At 45.7% G+C, this 11,808-nt stretch overlaps 1 long non-coding RNA gene across 2 annotated transcripts; it reads left to right on the top strand.

Annotated features, from left to right (window-relative positions):
* The first annotated feature begins 1,675 nt into the window (after window positions 1-1,675).
* LOC144313735 (uncharacterized) lies at window positions 1,676-11,283 on the top strand. Of its 2 annotated transcripts, XR_013379367.1 has the most exons (4): window positions 1,676-2,140; window positions 4,090-4,155; window positions 7,904-8,421; window positions 10,053-11,283. It is a non-coding gene; the product is annotated as an uncharacterized LOC144313735 (long non-coding RNA). The 2 variants fall into 2 exon arrangements; XR_013379366.1 differs by having other exon boundaries at window positions 7,904-11,283.
* The last annotated feature ends 525 nt before the right edge of the window (window positions 11,284-11,808 follow it).

Genomic DNA, 11,808 nt, shown 5'->3' with positions numbered 1-11,808 from the left:
TGATAGTGAAGTTGTCTTCTTTGTTGAGTGTGAAACTCCATACGGTGACCAGGAGGCATGAAGGCAGAGATGGAGCAGGCGTGCCACCACAGCCCCAGCCACTGTTCCATCAGTAGAATTCTTGGAAAAATTTCTGGAATGGGAAAGATATTGTCTGCCTGCCTTTTATGATATTCAGGGAAGCTTTATAAGCAATCCATAGCACTCTTCTTGGGTAAACACAAGGTGCCGTCCTGTTATGGACTCTTTCTGTGGGGCCCAAATGGTGGGCTGTGGTTCTAGTGCACTGGGAAGTGGGGAGAATGATCTCTGGCACCGTCTCCCACTGCCCAGCACTGTTCCTTGAATTACAATGTTATCTAAGTCCAGACTTCTTACTTGACTTCTGTGTGTATCCGTCTGGTCTTCCCAACTAGGTAATTTGCACATAAAACCAATTTAGGGAGAACAAAACTAAGATTGTTAGTTGAAGGGCTTCTAGGGGCACAATTTTACTTATATGTGACCTCTTTTGGATTCTTTTCTTCCTGGAAAAGAATCTGGCTCTCCTGGAGTTTTAGCTTGACCTTTCCAGCTCAAATCTTTTTCTTTATGAAAGACATGGATTCCTTTCTGCCAAGCTTTGCCGAAACTCAGCCTGTGCTCCTGCAACAGCCCCCATGTGTGGGGCAACGAGCATCAGGGCCTCCTCTGACAGAAACAAAGAGGGAATATCTCCAGCCAGAGAGCCCACAGCCCCTTCCAGAAGCACAAACGTAGGCTCACTCTTTTGTCTTTGCTTTTGGTGCTTTTCACAGTTTTTCTATTTAAACACAAGGACCTACATCTACTATGATAGCAGTAGGTATTTTAATGCTCAAATATCTTTATCCACTTTGGGAATGTGTTTCCTGTTTTGACTTGTTCTCTAAATATATATAATTTTTAAATTATAGGTTTACGTCAGAAGGACAATTTAGTCAAATATAACTTTCTTCGCAAAACATGTCCTGGTTGCAGCACATAAACTGTGGAATGTGAGCAGCCTCGGAGAATGCACGAATCAAGTTATCCTCTCCCCTACTCCCCTGCTCCAACGTTTTAAGAACACATCTCTTCTCTTTTTTGAAGCAACAAACTCTATAAAAGGGGTTGCTCTTTGAGTAAAGGTAGTAGGCTAAAATCTTAGCTGATGTCACCCAAGTTGGACAAAAACCTAAAGTTTGTCAGAGAGGTAAGCAGTTCCTTTTGCAGGAGGAACTATTATGTCAAGAGTGGTGAACAGGGCACAGGCACTGTACCTACAATCCCTTAGACTATCTGCTTCGAGGGCGCCTGAGTTTCTAAGCAATGGTGGAGAGGACAGGAGACATCCTGGAGATCTGGGCTGTGTTACTCATCGTGTGGGTGTATGTTAATGCAGCCCAAGAGCATTTCTTCTTCTATATCTCACTCTATTTCTGGAGTGTCCATGTGAAGTCAGAGGAAGAATTTTTGCCTCAGAATCTCAAGTCATAGGTTTTAAAACCAAGGGCATGTGCTTCAGATCGGAAAATAACAAAAATAACTGGAATGGATCGTTTCCTAAAGGTTAAATCAAAATAAGAATACTTAAATAGGTTGATCAGAACACAGAAGGATAGACTTTCGCTATGTCATAGGTTGGGTTTCCTGGAAACAGATTCCAAGATGGAGATTTGTGCACAAATGGTTTATTTGGGGGAGTGCACCAGAGAACAATACCTGGAAGAGACAGAGGGAAACAGAACTTGACCAAGGGGAGAGCTGGGCTCCCACGTAGTAAAAACAGAGGACTCAGCCACCACCACAGGGAGCATGGAAGCTGGGTGGCAGTTTAGAAACAAACTGGGCTTAAGGGTCAGATCCTATAATCCCTTCTGCACCTTCTTCCCTCCCTTTGCCATTGGGCTGTTCTAATGACAGGGGGAAAGGGGAGACCTCTTGGGAAACACAGCTCCTTTTATGCTGTGGATAAGTCCCTGAGAGGAGCTTGGCTGTGGGCCGATGGCAGCCCGAACACCCAGCTGCTGAGGGAGGGATTATCTCCCTCCAGGATGGGCAATGGGGCAGCGCTCTATTTTCAACTGAGAAAAATGGAGTCTGACAAAAATCTGGGACTTGAAACAGAAAAAATAAAAAGGTAAATATTTATATAACATTATATATTGTATTGTGTAATACAGTTGTTATATAATATATAATATTTAATTATTGCATATAATATTAAGAGGCCAATGTATGTAAACTAAATAGAAGTAAAGAAGAGTTAATTCACAAGTGGGTAGGAAGGAACCAGAAAATCCAGCAATGTAGCTTCCTAGTTAAACATTAGCAGATGCCATTCCATCCCCTTCAATCAAAGGAGAACTTTAATAGTGGGATGTTGTTCACAATGTGGATAAAGAGGGTAATTTCTGAATAATGCATACATGTGCCCTTCGAAGCAATATCCTACAGGAGGGTGCTTCTTTTTGCACTTGAATCCCTGCAGGTGTCGCAGGTGTCATCTGGGATCTGCATCCCAGATGCAGGTGACACAACAGTGGCCTCAGGATGGTTTGCAGACAGACGTCACGAGCATCTGACCAATGGCATGAGTACGCACATTTACCCTCAGAATTTCCAGTATTTGAAGTGATTTGTGCCAAACAATTAGAAACAGGATAACATCAGCAATAAGAATGTTAAAGTCTGTGTCACTGGGCAGAAAGCTTCTGGATGTGTTAAAGTTTTGACTCTCAGTAATTGCAGACAATTAGACTCAGAACTCTTGTATTATATTAGTAAATCAGTAAATCACAAGACCTGTACAGGATGAAGAAGCAGAAGAAGCCAATGAGTGCTGTGGATCAAAGAAGATGGGGGAGGGTGTCCAGATCCAGGTAACCCGAGCACTATTGGAAGTGGTCCCTGGGAAGGAAGTGCATGGAAAGTATACATTGGCAGCTCTGATTTAGCTATTGCCATTTTACCTTATATAACCTGTATACTGTACAGTTTATTTCATAGAGGACATGCAATTTTTTTCAATAAATCTCTTAGTGTTTTTCCTAGACTACCAAATCAAAAGAATCTTTTGGTACAAGAGGGCTAAAGAGTAGGTAGGTTCACCCAGCATTTGCTGTCACTCTCCTGGCACCCCACTGGCAAAACCAGAAAAGCAACATCCTTTAGAAAATGCTTCTCTGCATAAGGCACTTGTGGGTGTGCCAATCGCCTATAGTGTACTATTTTCATGTACCCCCTCTGAAGGAAAAAGAAAAATAGGACTGTGTGCTGGAAGCAATTGTCATTCGTATTCAGCTGATAAAAGCCCTGGGAAGTTTCTCTGATCCCTGATGCAGGGATTTTGTTTCATTTCTTTTCCTGAAAATGTGTTTGTACATCAGGCTATAAGCTGCAAAATAAAATACACTTTAGCGTTGCAAATCAATTCCACAGTGACAAGTATTCTTAGAAAAGGGAGTGTTTTTACTAAGGGATCAAAAATCAAAACTTTCTGTGATGCCTGGGTGGCTCAGTGGGTGAGCATCTGCCTTCGGCTCAGGTCATGATCCCAGGGTCCTAGGATCGAGTCCCACATCAGGATTCTCGCAGGGAGCCTGTTTCTCCCTCTGCCTGTGTCTCTGCCTCTCTCTCTCTCTGCATCTCTCATGAATAAATAAATAAATAAAATCTTAAAAAAAAAAAAAAAACTGTCTTAGAGGCAAGAAAAAAATGCAAGAGCACGAACTCTCAGCCACTCTCTTTGGATGCCAGTTTTCCTAATATTCTCCCTCACGGACGCCGTCCTGCCCCTGTGCGTGGCACAGGAGGGGCCAGCCAACTGGACCTGAACAGACTAGGAGGGCGACTACATTTCAATAACAAGGTGACATTAGAATAGATGTTGCTCTGGGTTCCAGCTCAACTACTTGCTCTCTGATGTCCCCTGGTATCCTGTGCCTGTCCCTTGAAAGGGATGCCATTGCTGGCCTCGAGCTCCATGTAGGGATGAAATAAAAATGAAAACTGGAAAAAGATTCTGTAAATTGCAGAGCTCGATGCAGAATGTGAGATGTCATGATACACTCTTATCTTCATTTCCAGGGATGTCTGCTGAATGAGTCGTGGGGGACATTAAAATATTTAAAAATCACACGGAGGAGGAAAGAGGTGAGAAGGTCCCTTCAGCCCCTTGGGATAAGCCCCATCGCTCCACATCTCGTCCTCGACTTAGCACTTGTAGGCATAAGGTAGGATAGTTAAATGTTGGAGCCGGTGGCCGGTGTTCCAACACTTTGGCCCATTGTGATTCTCCCTGGAGATCCTATTGCCAGCTTTCTGTTTCACACACAGATCGTGACCTGGAAGGGGGAGACCAGGGGCCTACCTGCTGGCTCTCTCCCCGTCCCTCCAGCAGGCAGCTGGCAGAAGGCAGCTGGGCGCCGAGGAAGGGCTGAAGGGGAGCAGGCCGGCCCTCCCCATGAAAATCCACACTGTAATTTGGGTTCTCTTGAGCTTTGAGGCAGGAGATCTAGTCCCATTATTTTGTGGGCAGGCCGGAATTCCAGGAAGCAGAGAAGGAGAAGGAATTCTCTACAAGTTTTCAGCTCTGATCCCAGAACAAAGGGGGAGAACTCTCACTTTGAAATATCTATACCTCTTTACTCCTGATGTTTCGCATTCACAAAAATTAGCCGTTCACAAACTTCTCTTCCCAGAATCGCTTAAATGCAAAAGCAATTATTCTTAGCTCCACACCACTTGTGTTTTAGGCCAGCAAGGCAGTCTTAGAGGTGTCAGAGCTAGAGACAAAGATTTCTGATCTGTCAAAGAGAGAGGCACGACCAGTTCTCTTGGAGTCCCCCCTCCTCCAGAGCGCCTCTGCCCTGCCTAAAGTAACATCATTCTTCTCAACTGGGTGAACCCCAGAAGAGTCCAAGCCTTAAGGTCATGTCCTGGGTTCTAATCTAGCTCTGCTGTGGTGGTGAACTCTAGACTACTTCTCTTTGGCTTGGTTTCCTTGGTAATAGAGAGTGCTAAGTTAGATTGCAAAAGCAGTTCTCAAACTTGGTTGCCCATGAAAATCACCTGGGGGAGTTTTAAAAATTCCTGATGCCTGGCACTTCCCTGACCAATTAACACAGAAGATCTGGGGTGGAACTGGGGCAACAGGAGTTTTTATAACTCCCCAAGTGATTTCGATGCTCAGCCACTGGAACACTACTGGTTTAGAAGGTCAGCGGTTCTCCACGCTGGTTGTGCATGAGAATCACCCAAGGAACTTTAAAAATAAAGAGCACAGAGTCCCACCCTCACGTAATTACCCTAGAAATCTCCGGGGCTGGTCTCAGCTATGGTTTGCTTTCAACAATTCCCAAAAGATTCTAATGTATAGCTAGGTACACAGACATCCAGGTGAGATGATCTACAGGGATGCTCCTTGATCCAAGGTTCTAAGCTTCCATGGGTCTGCACTTAGGGACTTGAAGCATGTGTACCACCTTCTCAGGACACTAGCTGCTCCAATTGTTCTTAGCAGCTGCCAAGTTAAGCAACTCTGTCTGCCTCCGAGGAACAAGATGAGTTTCTCCTCCCACATCTTGAGTCTTCATTCTGAGTCTTAGACAATCAGGAAGGACCCTCCCCCTTAATCTACAATCAATCCATACAAAGGTCACCCTTGACTTGATCTCAGCTCCATCATAACAGTACAGTTCAGGGTTCCTAATTTTGTTGGTAACACCAACCCCTTTGAGAACCTCATGAAGGCTATAAATCCTCTTGTAAGAAAAACTCACTTCTGCATTTGCACATCAAATGGAGCATGCCATTTTAATGGGCCTCTGAGCCCCTGTTGTAAAGAAAATTCTACTTTATTTCACCAAAATATAAAAGTAAAAAAAAAAAAATCATAACGCAGGCAAGCAGAAATTACAACATAGTAGGAGAAGCTAGGATGGAGCATTGAGTCCTGAGTTCTTATCCTGGTTCTACTTCGAACCAGTTGACACTTAGGAGTCACTTTGCCTCAGCTTATCTATATGTCCAGTTAAGAATTATAACACCTGCTCTACCATGTTTCTGACTTACCTTCCACTGTCATAAAGAACTGGCATCTTCCTCACATATGTACATTCTGCCCCAACTATCTTTGGGAACATAGCACCGAAGTGTGTTTATTTGTTAACTTATTCTGAGTGCCTGTGTTGACCAAGAGGCCATGGAGATCACAGTATGTAAGGTCCTTGGAGACTGGAAGAGACTGGGTGAAGAGATTACATGCAATGTCCTTCTACTTGGAGTATGGCTTGAATCTGACCTCGGGAGGGACAAGTGGAGAGCTCATGAATCCACCACGCACCAGCCACAGTCCTTGGTGGGGAAAGGCTGGAACTGGAACCAGATGTCTGAGAAGCAATCTCCCAGACTTCACAGTAACTGCCAAGTTGGCCACGGATTTGGCAGAAACTATCTGCCTGGTGAGTGCCAAGTGGTTTGGAGAGAGCAGGAGCGCGGCCTGGCGTCTGAGCACAGGCATCCGGGAGGATCTATGTTCCCAGTCTCACAGGCTACTCAGGCCGTTAGAGCTCTAACCTGACAAGTGTGCCAATCAGTCCCTGCCAGGAGGGTGGGTTCCATGTAATATGGAGGGGCTCCATATTTACTTCCTTAGCCAGAGAGATTGGGATTGTTCTACCATTACCTTGGGGTGGAGGTTGGCCTTGATAGGAGAGCAAGTGCAGAGACTGTGCCCTTGTCAATACCCCCCATGCCCCGTCCTGCCCCCAGCCCATCGTCTCTGACTTCCAGACAATCCTTATGGAAGCACAAGACGGATGAGAGAGGAAGGTAGTCGTTTCTGTCTTGGGCTCTAACCTCTGCTCAGTGTACTCATTTAGAGACAAAAGAGAAGTCCACAATGCCCCCGAGAGCTCTTCCTCTTGAACAGTATGGAGGACACAACACAAGAAGCCTGCAACCAGAGGTGGTGATGTGTGTGCATATAGTGAGACTATCTGGAGATTCTTGGAGAGCCTGAGACATTCTCACAGTGCTCCTGGGGGACAGAGGGGGAGCCAGGAGTACAAACAGCATAGAGTTCTGATAGAACTCTGTCTGTCACATAAAATGTGAAGCATGCGGACACACACACATGCATATGCACAAAACCCCTCCGCTTCTCTCCTTCTTTCTCTCTATAGAGAGCCAGGAAAAGCTGACTGCAGGCTCGGCTCTAGAGCTGCTAAGGGAGTACTTTTGCTTTCCTCGGCCACATACCACATCTGCATTTGCCTCCTGGCTAAACTGGGCTGTCCCTCAGCTGCCCTATCACCGCGGAAGGTCCCCACCCCCACCCTCAGGAATTGGGGAAATCTCCAGGGGATGGGGAGGGAGTGGTCCAGGGAAGCAGCAAACCAGTCTCCAAGAGTTATACCCCAGAGTGGTGCTTCCACTCCTGGGACCCTTGGCAGGGCTGACACTGAGGGCTGGTGGCTTGTTACAATCACGGGCAAGCGAGGTGTGGGGGAGCTAGAGCTTCTCACCCTCCATCCTCAGATACTCCGGGTTTCCAGGGATGACACCTGTGCTCTCCCATCCCTCCAGCACATACTTTCTTCTTGTGTTGTTCTATCAGAAAGGAATAACCCCTGGCAACGTGTGGTGAAAGCAGAGCAATGTGGTTTTCTTTTTATTTCCCTGCAATTCCTTCGTTACTGCTCCTAGACTATTTTGCAACTACTGTTTCCAGCTGGGAGAGAGGAATATACACAAGCAGTATATTTTTAAAAATATTTACTTCATTGAAAATAAAGATAGGTATCTCATAGCTTCTTCCCATAAACCAAGTGATTTGTGTCTCCATGTCGGGGCATCTCTTGCTGTCTCGATAGCTCTGACGGATGGGTTTCTACTGCAGATTCTTTTGGACTTTTGACACCATTTGTTGGAGAGAAGATTTCATGCTCCGCACATTAAGTATTTTCCACAGTACATCTGAATCAGGGTGAGAAGACAGACTATCGTCGGTGAGCATTTTGGGAGATGGATCTTACCCCTGGAAAGTGGCTTTGACATTTTCTGCCTTGATGGTTTGGCAAAGTCTCAACGGGACCGCCAGCCAGAGAAGGCCAAGGAGAACCACTTTCAGACTCAAGAACTCACAGGCTTTCTTGTTTGCCGCAACACAAGCCCGCAACTCTGTTCTGATGAGGTGATGTACATGGTCCCCCTTGATGGTGACATTGCATCCAGTGTTCTTTGCAGACCTAGGAAGATACTGAACAAAGCTCTCACATGCTCCACTATTGAGGAAGCTGCCATGCGGGATTGCTCCTCTTCACTCCTGCTGTGGTGAGGTGACTTCTCTGAGATCCCCCTCCCTTTGGAGGCCACTGTGCTTCATTTCTGTATCAGCCCAAGTCCTGCCAGGAGCAGGTAAGCACACTACTTAGAACTCTTGGAAATTGGGATGCCTGTGTGGCTCGGTGGTTGCGCATCTGCCTTTGGCTCAGGTGATGATCCCAGGGTCCTTCTGCCTATGCCTCTGCCTCTCTCTGTGTCTCTCATAAATAAAAAAAATCTTAAAAAAACAAAACCAAACAAAACAAAACTCTTGGGTATTAAGAAGAGAGATACGGGAGAGATATGCCAGTCCGATGCTAAGGCAGAGGACCTGAGGCAAGAAGTTGAAATGCTTTACACTCAGAGCCTTGAGGAGGGCCCCTCAGAGCTGGAACTCTGACCCGGAGGACAGGATGCCATCCAGCTGGAGAAGCTGTTGCTCGGCGGATGCAAGCGGCTGTTGGTACCTGGAAAACTGCAAGCTGAGCTCCACCACTGATCTCGGAAGGGACAGCGAACACCCCTGCCCTGCCAAAAGCAAGGTTGCTGGCGGACCCAGGAGGGAACAGGAAGCCAGGGAATGAAAGGGTCCTTCCTTCCTCTGCACATCTCTCTGCAGCGCCTCCTACTGGCAGTGCCTGGCGGGCTAAAGCAGGGCCGGTAGAAACAACCTTTGCAGCATCAAAGGCAGAGAATTGAGGCTGAGAGACAATAGTTGAATTAACTAGTACACTTAGCTAGGTCTCCACTGACCTGCTCTCCCCCATTTCCCTGAGCCACCATTATAAGCTGTAGACCTGGTCCCTTTCATTTCCTTGAAATGGCTATGCTCAGGTGCAAAGTGGATTTGGTGATCCCTCATATTTAAGGGATGCGAGCATCTGACCCAGGGTTTTTCAACCTCAGCTCTATTGATATTCGGGGCTGGATAATTCTGTGTGGCAAGGGGCTGTTCTGTGCATTGTGGAATGTTGGGCAGCATCTCTGGACTCTACCCTGTAGATGCTCATGACATGCCCCCACTCCTGTCCCCAGTCAACCAAAACTGACAACCCAAACTGCTTCCAGGCATTGCCTATGGCCCTTGGGGAGCAAAATCTTCACCAGTTGAGAATCACTGTTCTAACGTCCCTCACCATTGCTGTCCTGAGTCTTCTGGTGTAAGAATCAGAATAGCAAGGACACCCGTGCATTGGGGTATTCCTTTACAGTTCTCAGAGAGCTTCTTCTGCTTTTCCTTACATTTAAATAGCCCCCAAGGAGGGACACATATTATTGTGTCTACTTCACAGACAAGTCGACTATGATTTGGAAAGGTTAACTGACTGCCCTAGAAAACTCTATCAAGGCAGAAGCTACACTCTTCTGACAGCCCTCATTGTCAAATTTTTGGAGGGAATGGGGGGGGGGGGTGGACAGCTGACTGGCAGAGAAGAGAATGCCCCCTTCCCCAAGTTACCAATAATGTTCCTTTTATTTTTCTTTTAAAGTGTCCAGCTGTTGCCAGGAATACCATATAAAACAGCTTTATGAAGTGAACACAGGCCCCAGCAGCTTATACAAGCTGGCTCCATCAAGGGCACCAGTGTTTCTAATTAATGCTGGGGTCCAGCGTTCCATGCAAGCCCTACCTGCTCCCTCTCCCTTAGGTTCTGACTTTTGGCTAACCTGCACGGGGGCCCTTGTGCCTATGACTAATAAACACTCCTGACATTTCTCACCAGGTCTGGGAGGGCAGAAATAAAAGTCATGTCCAACTAACTGTGTTCCAGCCTGAACGTGGCCCATTCAGAGCAGGCACCGAAGAGAAAGTTGTCCTGTCCAGCAGCACTAGCAAGCAAATGCCTCTCCATGGTTGGGCTTCCTGATTTTGGATATGCTCGGCACCAGGTGCGGTCACCCTGTGGCCTTTGGGGGACAGCAGAAGGTGTCTCCTCACCACCCAATAGAAAAATCATTCTCAGAATTTCAGCAGACCCCTTCACAGCCTTCCCCACATGAGAGATTTCTGGTGCTCTTAAAGGCCAAGGATGAGAATTACATCATTAGACAGGACAAAACAAGAACAGGTGTGAGTTTCTGCACACACACACGTGCACACGTGTGTGTGTGCATGTGTGTACGTGTTTACCCAAGACGTCTCATGTGGGGGCTGATGGAAACCAAGACACTTTAGCAACTTCTTGACTAATTGATTAATTAGAATAACAGGGCATTAGAGCTCAGATAAAAAAAAAAGAAACAAAGATCATTTTGCCTGACCTTCTCTTTACTAGTGAAATTAAGATCCAGTGACACTAGGTGACAACTTAAAGCACACCATCCACAGCCAATTGGAAATGCTCTGAACTCAGACTCCCCAGGCAGTTTCTTTCCTCATCCCCACACCAACCCTTCCCAGCCACTCTCTACAAGAACTGTGCTCAGGGTTGGCAGCACCAAGATGTGTAGCCTGGCCCCTCTTTCCCAGAAGGAGGAGAGTATTTGGTTAGGGCCTGCAGGTGTCCACTCCTATCCCTTGTCTTGTCCCTCTTCCACCAATGTGGATAGTGTTCATTCCAGAAGATCAGATCCTGGCCACTGGGAGAGGCTGGCTCTTAAGTGAGAAATCATAAATTGTAATACAGTTCTTGTGTTCCTAGTAGAGAAAAGAGCCACGAAAAATACCTAGCTGTGTTATACAAATACTTAGAAATATTCAGATAAGTTACTATATTTCCTCCTAGTTATTGACATTGAACATTTTTAAATAAAATCTAAATCTGGATCTTTGCAGCTCAGAATTCATAATTATATAGGAAATTCTGTTTTGGCAAGGACTGTGTTGTAATTTTTTTGAATTTCCCATGGCACTTAGCATAATTCTAGAATGGCAATGGAACTAGTATTCAATTGACACTTGTTAGTTAAATTGTAGTGATGTAAAAATAAAGATGCTTACTCTTTAAATGGCAAGTTGACATCTAGGGTCAGGTCTTTCCAAAACAATAAAGGAATTTTTCTTGTCTCTTTGTGATTATTACAGCACACCAAGGGGGTGACCCCTCTGAAGCAGTGGGCATGTTTTAGGTTGACAAGACAGTTGTGACCTATAAGGGATGTTGGTTTATATGAAGTGTTTCAATGATTCTGCAAGACAATAAGAGCACTTGGTTTGGAGTTCACTTCCTAACTGTGCAACCCAAGGATACTTATTAGACATTTCTAAAAAGAGAGTAATCAAATCAGTATTCACATCCAAGGCTCTTGTGAGTTAAAATCAAGGGAGATAATGTAAAGCATCATGCAAACTGTAGAGTACTGTATAAGAGGTAGTTGTTATTAATGTGGGACTCGAGTTAAACCATCCAAATTAAGGGTAGTGGACTCCCCCTGCATTTGAGGAGGTGTCCCAAAGCCATTTGAGCATACGAGTATTCAGGCATGATGTAGTCACATGGTGACAGCTCTGAGCGCTTGGATTTAGGAGGTGCCTCAGTG

Source organism: Canis aureus, chromosome 5 (genome assembly GCF_053574225.1).
Source record: "Canis aureus isolate CA01 chromosome 5, VMU_Caureus_v.1.0, whole genome shotgun sequence".
Classification (NCBI taxonomy): Eukaryota; Metazoa; Chordata; class Mammalia; order Carnivora; family Canidae; genus Canis; species Canis aureus.
Note: the sequence above shows the minus strand (reverse complement) of the source record. Positions and strands in the feature narration are given on the sequence as shown.